The sequence below is a fragment of the Ranitomeya imitator genome, chromosome 9, assembly GCF_032444005.1.
Source record: "Ranitomeya imitator isolate aRanImi1 chromosome 9, aRanImi1.pri, whole genome shotgun sequence".
In the NCBI taxonomy this organism is placed as follows: Eukaryota; Metazoa; Chordata; class Amphibia; order Anura; family Dendrobatidae; genus Ranitomeya; species Ranitomeya imitator.
Window position 1 is genome coordinate 60,058,119 of NC_091290.1, and position 10,108 is coordinate 60,068,226.

The window sequence follows — 10,108 nt, forward strand, 5'->3', positions numbered from 1 at the left end:
ACCACAGACCCAGAGGATACAGCACCCGGCTGGGGATTTCATATAATAGCTGTGAGTAAAATGTGGAAACTGCACTCTGCTGTGTCCTCTGAATTATTTCCATTATTGACTTTAACTCTTTAACTGCCCTGGGGCCTAGCTCTACCCATGGAGAGCTGAAACATCTCTGCCCCAGTGGACCTGAGCCGCAGCGTCGGCTATTTCCCTATTGCCGAGCACCACGGGTGGTGTCATGAACAATCTCCCCATGAACTTTATTCTCCTTTATTGGACGCCCAGGGCTACGGACCGGGTCACGGACCATCCCCTTAAGAACCGTCGGACACGACCCAAGTACTGTATGGCCCAAATGGGCGCTCCACATGCTGCACACACAATGTATGCTGTACACACACACTATACACTGCACACACTACATGCTGCTCACACACAAACTATAGCTGGATGTCTGTCTCATAACCTAATCTCATGGTTTATGATGATGTGTGTAGACACTGTTTACATCTTAGACTTGGTATGTGATATCTAATTTCACCTACAGCACAGAATGGATTACTTGCCGCTCTTCCATTCTGGCAAGTCCACATGGACAGTGCCATAATATGGCCTTCACGAGAGAACATGACACTGATCCTACTCCTGGGATTATAGTGTGTGGAGGCATAATGTATGATTAATGGACCCACTCAGGCTTTATTCAAGGTACACTAGCAACTCCACATTACATTGATTTGTTCGTATAACCATTTCTAGAAAGTGCAGTTTTTAACCATGACAACACCAGGTCACTTGTTACCTGTGCAACTGTGAGCTCCTTTCATGGCCTAAATATGCTACCATGGAGTGAAGAATTTCCCAGCTAGCACATTTGAGATGTCACTGGTTAGCAATTGCAAAGGGCGCTGCCAGCAGTGGGTCTTGATGACTTTTGTGACAAAGTGCATTCTGCATGGCAGAACATTCTTCAGACTACCAATAATAACCTCATTGATAGCATCCAAGGTGTATACGTGCATGAAATTCTGTGCATGACACTCATACATGATACTGAATAAATTAGGATGCTTTCAAAATTATCTTTTTATTTTTTTTTCATAATTTGCATATTAACATGTCTATGGATCCTGAGATTTTCATACTTCGAAGACTTATTTCTTTGTGGAATTTTAATGTTAATGAATTTTAGCACAGTATTAGAGCTGTCCTGATACATGAAAGTGAAGACATCAATAAACTGGATAGGCACAAACTTAACATCCAGCCTGTATTACTGGGAGAGACACTTGCACAAAAGAAAAATATGAAACTTGGATCAAACTAGAACGTGTATATTAAGGGGTCTGAAAATGAATGAAGGAATAAAAACTACAGACTTTAAATGTTATTAACCAACAGTAACTATTAACAAATGGAAAATTATTTCTTCCTTGTTAAAGGCGTCCATAATATTTAATTCTATGCTTTCAACAAACCAGAAATTAATGTCCCTTTTGCAGAAGCAACAAAATTATGTCATATTAAGTGAATTAATTTTCCTAACCTCCCTAGACATCTGTACTGATAAAAATTGCAAGGTTTCTCAGTTTTCGGTACCAAATTACTGGGTGAAATAAGGGTAGAAAATGACAAGGCATGAAGTGGAAATGAAAGTACATTGTAGCCATAGGGATGATGGTACAAATTGCACTTGTCAAGTCAGGTTATCTCCTCGGGTCATTGTCATGGAATGTGCAGAATTATTATCCAACCAGCCCAGAGCAATTCTAGACTTTCTGTTGTCTAGGAAGGGACATGAAATGCCACTACTGTTCACCTGCATGCCTGTCACATTAGGTATTATCTTTAGAAAAGATTTTCCCAAAAAGCAGTATCATCTATTGGTAACAAATACCTCTCAATTAAATTACCACATAAAACCCATTCTATTAGTCAAATTATAGAAAAAAGGTCAGAGAGTATGAAAATATTATAAAGACTTGCGAAACGCGCGTTGAGGCAGCAAGTCGGGTCCACAGCTCTTCATGTAAGTTATACTCATTCATATGCATATATAATCTACTTGCACAGCACGCACTATTGCACTTTACCTTTGCTATGTTATGTTGCACGCACCAGTGCATTCTCCCTACATCTGATTCCTTTTGGACAGACTGATATATGGAAACAGTATTTAATGTTTTGCTGGAAAAATCTTGATGCACTGCTACTATTTGTAATAGGATCCCTGATGGGACCACTTGATATTGAGATATAACTATGATATTGATTTACTATTTTTCATAGTGCGTACTATACACTTTCTATACTCATAGTGCATATGTTACTCTATTTTTTGGAGTAGATATATTATTATCCCCCAATATTCCTGCTTTTTGTGTTACTCTGTAATGTTTTTAATTTTAATTATGTTTGAATAATAAAATGTATAAGATTTTCATACTCACTGTCCTTTTTTCTATAATTATTCTGAGAAAGCCTAATTCTGGGTTTAGATATATATGTATTGTGACTGTAAGACCCAGACATCCAATTCCACTGCATGGTTCTATCTACATAAACAACATGCTGTTACATGTTTGAATTACTTGCTTATATTTGTTACAGGTTTAAAAATGGACAATAGGGTAATGGACAGTGAATTACTCAAAAAACTGTATTTGTACATAGTTGGCACCCTCAAAATGCACCTTGGTTTTACCCACAATGCCAGTGTGGGTAGGGCCTTGTTGGCTTCTTTCTTCACAGACCCGAAGCAAAACCGTCTGGCGTGGCGAACACTGGGTCTGGATATGCCTTGTAGCCCGCCCAAGCCCTACGTTGGGGGTTTATGACAGGTCCCTCGCATCGGTACTTTCAATTATAAACTTGTTTTTTGCAACGTTCAAGTGTCCTCACCTCCCATAAAGGGAAGCCAAAAGTTATATAATTGTTCAAATGTTATTCAAATTGTTTGCATTATTTAACATGTATTGTTGTTCTTCTTTTCCCAGTCCAGCAGTACTTTAACGGGGGAAAGGGGACTGTGGCACCCAGGGTCCTGGTCATCACAGTAATGTTGCTTTCCGCACAGGAAAAGTGATGTTACGTTTGGAGGCAATGAAGGAGAACTCTTTGTCAGGTAACATAATACATGCAACATGTTTACACTTCAGACCAGAAGGGGGAGCTCTAAGCCTGTTTAAAGTGAACTCCCCTATAAGAACATCCTGATCTGGAGGGAAAGAGTTCAGTTCCTGTCAGAGAGACAGAGGGAAAGGAAGCAGAGGAGCCATGTAGTCTGAAGTGCTACAGCTCCTGGAAAGAGACATTTTGAAAGCAGAATTGATTGCAGTGAGCGTGAAGGAAAGCAAAGCACAGGAGAGGATACCAGAACGGGACCAGCCCCGAGCAGGCTGCCTTCTGAGGCGCAGAACGCCAGTAGCCGGAACACCGAGGTAGTAAGGTGTTGTGAATTCTGTTATCGAACTCCCTCCTGTGGTCATGAATGGTACTTCGGTGAGTTCTGTCCTTGGACTCCCTCTGGTGGCTGTGAGTGGAGCTGCTGGTTCTGAGATTCCTTCCACAGGTGACCTAGTTTATTCTTAGGCTGGCTTCTCTATTTAACTCCACTCAGATCGTTACTCCATGCCAGCTGTCAATGTTCTATTACTGGTTCAGTTCGCTCTTGGATCTTCTGGTGACCTGTCTATTCCAGCAGAAGCTAAGTCCCTGATTGTTATTTTCTGTTCATTGTTTTCTTGTCCAGCGTGCTTTCATGATTCTGCCTTGCTAGCTGGAAGCTCTGGGATGCAGAGTGGCACCTCCGCACCGTGAGTCGGTGCGGGGGTCTTTTTGCACACTCTGCGTGGTCTTTTGTAGTTTTTTGTGCTGACCGCAAAGATACCTTTCCTATCCTCTGTCTGTTTAGTTAGTCTGGCCTCCCTTTGCTAAAACCTGTTTCATTTCTGTGTTTGTGACTTTCATCTTAACTCACAGTTAATATTTGTGGGGGGCTGCCTTTTCCTTTGGGGAATTTCTCTGAGGCAAGGTAGGCTTTATTTTCTATCTCTAGGGCTAGCTAGTTCTTAGGCTGTGACGAGGTGTCTAGGCAGAGTCAGGTATGCTCCACGGCTATTTTTAGTGTGTGTGATAGGATTAGGGGTTGCGGTCAGCAGAGTTCCCACTTCCCAGAGCTTGTCCTGTATCGGTTTAACCATCAGGTCATTTCGGCTGCTCCTAACCACCAGGTCCATAACAGTAAGGACCTCTACGCCTTACTTCAGAGACCGGCAGGACAGCTAATTGCACGTTACCTGTCTGCACCCACACCCAGGAGGCACGGTGGCACCCCTCAGAGGATCGACCCCTCAGAGGATGGGGCATGCTAGAGTCCATATAAACCACCTCAAGCCACCAGCCATACGGGTTTTGTCCTATCCGACTATGGGGGACAGAGAGAGGCACATCTGTGAGAACCTTATTTGAAGCTTATGCAGTAAGGGACTACACTACCACAGCGCAAAGGAAGGCTTATATTTCCACCTGGACAAGGGGACTCTGGACTTGCCTCCGAACCGGCTGGACTCTGCCTGCCCTTTGATCTGGTGCCCTGGACTGTGGCTGTTAAGACCAACAGTAAACAAGGTAAAGAGACTGCAATTCTGTGTCCTCGTTCTTCTCTGCACCTCTCACCATTCCACAATCTACACACCAGGAAGCCCTGGGAATATACTTCACCTGTGGGAAGGTATACATCTAGCTGCCATAACATCAACCCAGTGGACCCCTTAAAGCAGTCTCGGTCCCCACTGACCAAATAGCACAGGTGGCGTCACGAACATAAACTTTATCCCTTTAAAGACCTTCCCCTTTTATACAGACGTCCCAGGGCCACAAACCGGGTCGCCGCTGTGACATCCCCCTTTGAGACGACCGGCCCCGGTACCGAGTACCCCCTTGCCCTGACGGGGCGCTCCAAATACCTAGGTTTTCCCCTGTAAAATAATATCACCTACACTTTGCTCCAGTGGCAGTGCCTTTCCAGCAGTGTCGGCAATGGCTCTCTTGGGGATTGCTTGGTATTGTTATATCATGCAATCCCTGCGGCCAATCAGTGCTGGCTTCACTCTCCTTTTCTACAGACGTAATGAACATCCAGAGAAAATGAGAGCCATGGCTGCTCTCTCACTTCCTCCAGATGTCTTGATTTGTCCAATAGTGAAACTAGCGCTAAATGGCCTCAGGTATTGGTGACATAACAATGTCAAGTGATCCCTGGGAGAGCCTGTGCTGACACTATTTAAAGTGTCAGTACCGTGAGTACAGGTGTTATTATTTTTACTTAGGGGGTATTCAGAAGGGGTAATCTGAGTAGTGGACAACCTCTTTAAATCATTTTAATAAATGATTCACTGCATAGGGGAATAGTCACTTTGGTGCTGGAAAGATCCTATCCTAAATCTGTTGTCACAAAGTTGGAGACATACAATTGCATAAAATGACTTGGTATACTGTAACATTAGCATCATCTATTCCATAGAAAAAAGTGGGTTAAATACAAACCTTGAAAAAACCTTTATAACAGTGTTAGGCTATGTTCACACGCTGCAGATTTTGCTGCGGTTCCGCAGCGTTTCCGCAGCTGCGGGTCTGCAGCAGTTTCCCATGCGTTTACAGTACAATGTAAACCTATGGGAAACGCAATCCGCAGTGCACATGCTGTGCAAAAAAACGCGTGGAAACGCAGCGGTTTACATTCCGCAGCATGTCAATTCTTTGTGCGGAATCCACAGCGGTTTTACACCTGCTCCTTAACAGAAAACCGCAGGTGTAAAACCGCCGTGGAATCCGCAAAAAAAACGCGGTAAATCCGTGATAAATCTGCAGCAAAAACGCAGCGTTTTTGCCCTGCAGATTTATCAAATCCGCTGCGGAAAAATCCGCAGTGGACCATTCTACGTGTGCACATACCCTTAGAGCAAATCTGGCCTTCAAGTTTTGCATTAACTCCCACAAGAAAGACTTCCATTCCGAAGCATGTCCTTGAGAAAGACTCATTATGCCCTGTGTGTTTGTCGGGATAGAATGTAGCTGAGGTGCAAGAATTGTGGGAGAAATGCTGGAAGGGGTTAAATGTAATTTACTAATGATCACACCCTGCCATTTTTGTGAATGTAGCTGTGTCCTCTGTCCTAAAGATAAGAAATTTGTTCCTATGAGAGCAAGCTGCAATCCCGGTTTACACAGCAGGAAGGCCACGGTTGCTTTAGTTTTTGTATGAATGTTTAATTGCTTGTCCATTTTCACTATGCAGTGAACTAGGGAAGGGAACTTCAGGAACTGAAATTATGGGCCTGGAAAATCCTTGCAATAAGGAGCTGCTATGTCGCTTGAAGTAGATTTTTATTGCATATATTTAAATTTTATGAGCGGATGAACTCATATCACATTTTTAGGATGGTTTTTAGGTATAAGTAAAAAAGTAACTAGGAAACACCACAAAGATTGCTGCTGCTAAACCATGTGTAGTTCTCATCTCTTTGGCCTTTATATCTACAGTGGGGAAAGTAAGTATTTGATACACTGCCGATTTTGCGAGTTTTCCCATCTATAAATAATGGAAAGGTCTGTAATTTTTATTGTACGTTCCCTTCAACTGTGAGAGAGATAATTGAAAAATAAAAACCAGAAAATCACATTGTATGATTTTTAACCCCTTAGTGACAGAGCCAATTTGGTACTTAATGACCGAGCCAATTTTTGCAATTCTGACCACTGTCACTTTATGAGGTTATAACTCTGGAACGCTTCAACGGATCCCGCTGATTCTGAGAATGTTTTTTCGTGACATATTGTACTTCATGTTAGTGGTAACATTTCTTCGATATTACTTGCGATTATTTATGAAAAAAACGGAAATATGGCGAAAATTTTTAAAATTTTGCAATTTTCAAACTTTGTATTTTTATGCCCTTAAATCAGAGAGATATGTCACGAAAAATAGTTAATAAAAAACATTTCCCACATGTCTACTTTACATCAGCACAATTTTGGAAACAAAATTTTTTTTTGTTAGGGAGTTATAAGGGTTAAAAGTTGACCAGCAATTTCTCATTTTTACAACACCATTTTTTTTTAGGGACCACATCACATTTGAAGTCATTTTGAGGGGTCTATATGATAGAAAATAATGAAGTGTGACACCATTCTAAAAACTACACCCCTCAAGGTTCTCAAAACCACATTCAAGAAGTTTATTAACCCTTTACGTGCTTCACAGGAACTGAAACAATGTGGAAGGAAAAAATGAACATTTAACTTTTTTTTGCAAACATCTTAATTCAGAACCATTTTTTTTATTTTCACAAGTGTAAAAACAGAAATGTAACCATAAATTTTGTTATGCAATTTCTCCTGAATACGCCAATACCCCATATGTGGGGGTAAACCACTGTTAGGGCGCACCGCAGAACTTAGAAGTGAAGGAGCGCCGTTTGACTTTTTCAATGCAGAATTGGCTGGAATTGAGATCGGACGCCATGTCACGTTTAGAGAGCCCCTGATGTGCCTAAACAGTGGAAACCCCCCACAAGTGACACCATTTTGGAAACTAGACCCCTTAAGGAACTTATCTAGATGTGTGGCGAGCACTTTGAACCCCCAAGTGCTTCACAGAAGTTTATAACGTAGAGCCGTGAAAATAAAAAAATCGCTTTTGTTTACACAAAAATGATCTTTTTGCCCACAAATTCTTATTTTCACAAGGGTAACAGGAGAAATTAGACCACAAAAGTTGTTGTGCGATTTCTCCTGAATACGTCGATACCCCATATGTGAGGGTAAACCACTGTTTGGGCGCACCGCAGAGCTTGGAAGTGAAGGAGCGCCGTTTTACTTTTTCAATGTAGAATTGGCTGGAATTGAGATTGGACGCCATGTCGCATTTGGAGAGCCCCTGATGTGCCTAAACAGTGGAAACCCCCCACAAGTGACACCATTTTGGAAACTAGACCCCTTAAGGAACTTATCTAGATGTGTGGCGAGCACTTTGAACCCCCATGTGCTTCACAGACGTTTATAACGTAGAGCCGTGAAAAAAAAAATCGCATTTTTTCTACAAAAATGATATTTTTGCCCACAAATTTTTATTTTCACAAGGGTAACAGGAGAAATTAGATCACAAAAGTTGTTGTGCAATTTCTCCTGACTACACTGATACCCAATATGTGGGGGTAAACCACTGTTAGGGCGCACCGCAGAGCTTGGAAGAGAAGGAGTGCCGTTTTACTTTTTCAATGTAGAATTGGCTGGAATTGAGATCGGACGCCATGTCGCGTTTGGAGAGCCCCTGATGTGCCTAAACAGTAGAAATCCCCCACAAGTGACCCCATTTTGGAAACTAGACCCCCCATGGAACTTATCTAGATGTGTGGTGAGAACCTTGAATGCCCAAGTGCTTCACAGAAGTTTATAATGCAGAGCCGTGAAAATAAAAAATATTTTTTTTTTCCACAAAAAGATATTGTAGCCCCCAAGTTTTTATTTTTACAAGGGTAACAAGAGAAATTGGACCCCAAAAGTTGTTGTCCAATTTGTCTTGAGTATGCTGGTACCCCATATGTGGGGGTAAACCACTGTTTGGGCGCACGGCAGAGCTCGGAAGGAAGGAGCGCCGTTTTGGAATGCAGACTTTGATAGAATGGTCTGCGGGTATTATGTTGCATTTGCAGAGCCCCTGATGTACCTAACCAGTAGAAACCCTCCACAAGTGACCCCATTTTGGAAACTAGACCCCCCAAGGAACTTATCTAGATGTGTGGTGAGAACTTTGAATGCCCAAGTGCTTCACAGAAGTTTAGAATGCAGAGTCGTGAAAATAAAAAATATTTTTTTTTTCACAAAAAAGATTTTGTAGCCCCCAAGTTTTTATTTTCACAAGGGTAACAGGAGAAATTGGACTGCAATAGTTGTTGTCCAATTTATCCCGAGTACGCTGATGTGCCATATGTGGGGGTAAACCACTGTTTGGGCGCACGGCAGAGCTCGGAAGGGAAGGAGCGCCTTTTTGGAATGCAGACTTTGATAGAATGGTCTGTGGGCATTATGTTGCGATTGCAGAGCCCCTGATATACCTAAACTGTAGTAACCCCCCACAAGTGACCCCATTTTGGAAACTAGACCCCCCAAGGAACTTATCTAGATGTGTGGTGAGAACTTTGAATGCCCAAGTGCTTCACAGAAGTTTAGAATGCAGAGTCGTGAAAATAAAAAATATTTTTTTTTTTCACAAAAAAGATTTTGTAGCCCCCAAGTTTTTATTTTCACAAGGGTAACAAGAGAAATTGGACCCCAGAAGTTGTTGTCCAATTTATCCCGAGTACGCTGATGCCCCATATGTGGGGGTAACCCACTGTTTGGGCGCACGGCAGAGCTCAGAAGGGAGGGAGCACCATTTGACTTTTTGAGCGCAAAATTGGCTGTCGTGTTTGGAGACCCCCTGATGTACCTAAACAGTGGAAACCCCCCAATTCTAGCTCCAACCCCTAACCCTAATCCCAACCTGATCCATAATCCTAATCACTAACCCTAACCATAATCACAACCCTTACCCCAAAACAACCCTAATGTCAACCCTAACCATAACCCTAATCAAAACCCTAAATCCAACACACCCCTAATCCTAATCTCAACCCTAACCTCAAACCTAACCCTAATCCCAATACACCCCTAATCACAACCCTAACCTTAACCCTAATCCCAAACCTAACCCTAATCCCAAGAGTAACCCTAATGCCAACCCTAACCCTAATACCAACCCTAATCCAAACCCTAAACCTAATCCCAGCTCTAACCCTAACTTTAGCCCCAACCCTAGCCCTAACTTTAGCCCCAACCCTAACCCTAGCCCTAAGGCTACTTTCACACTTGCGTTGTTTGGCATTCCGTCGCAATCCGTCATTTTGGACAAGAAACGGATCCTGCAAATGTGCCCGCAGGATGCGTTTTTTGCCCATAGTATTGCCGACGGATCGTGACGGATGGCCACACGTCGCGTCCGTCGTGCACTGGATCAGTTATGTTTTGGCGGAGCGTCGGCACAAAAAAACGTTCAATGAAACGTTTTTTTGTA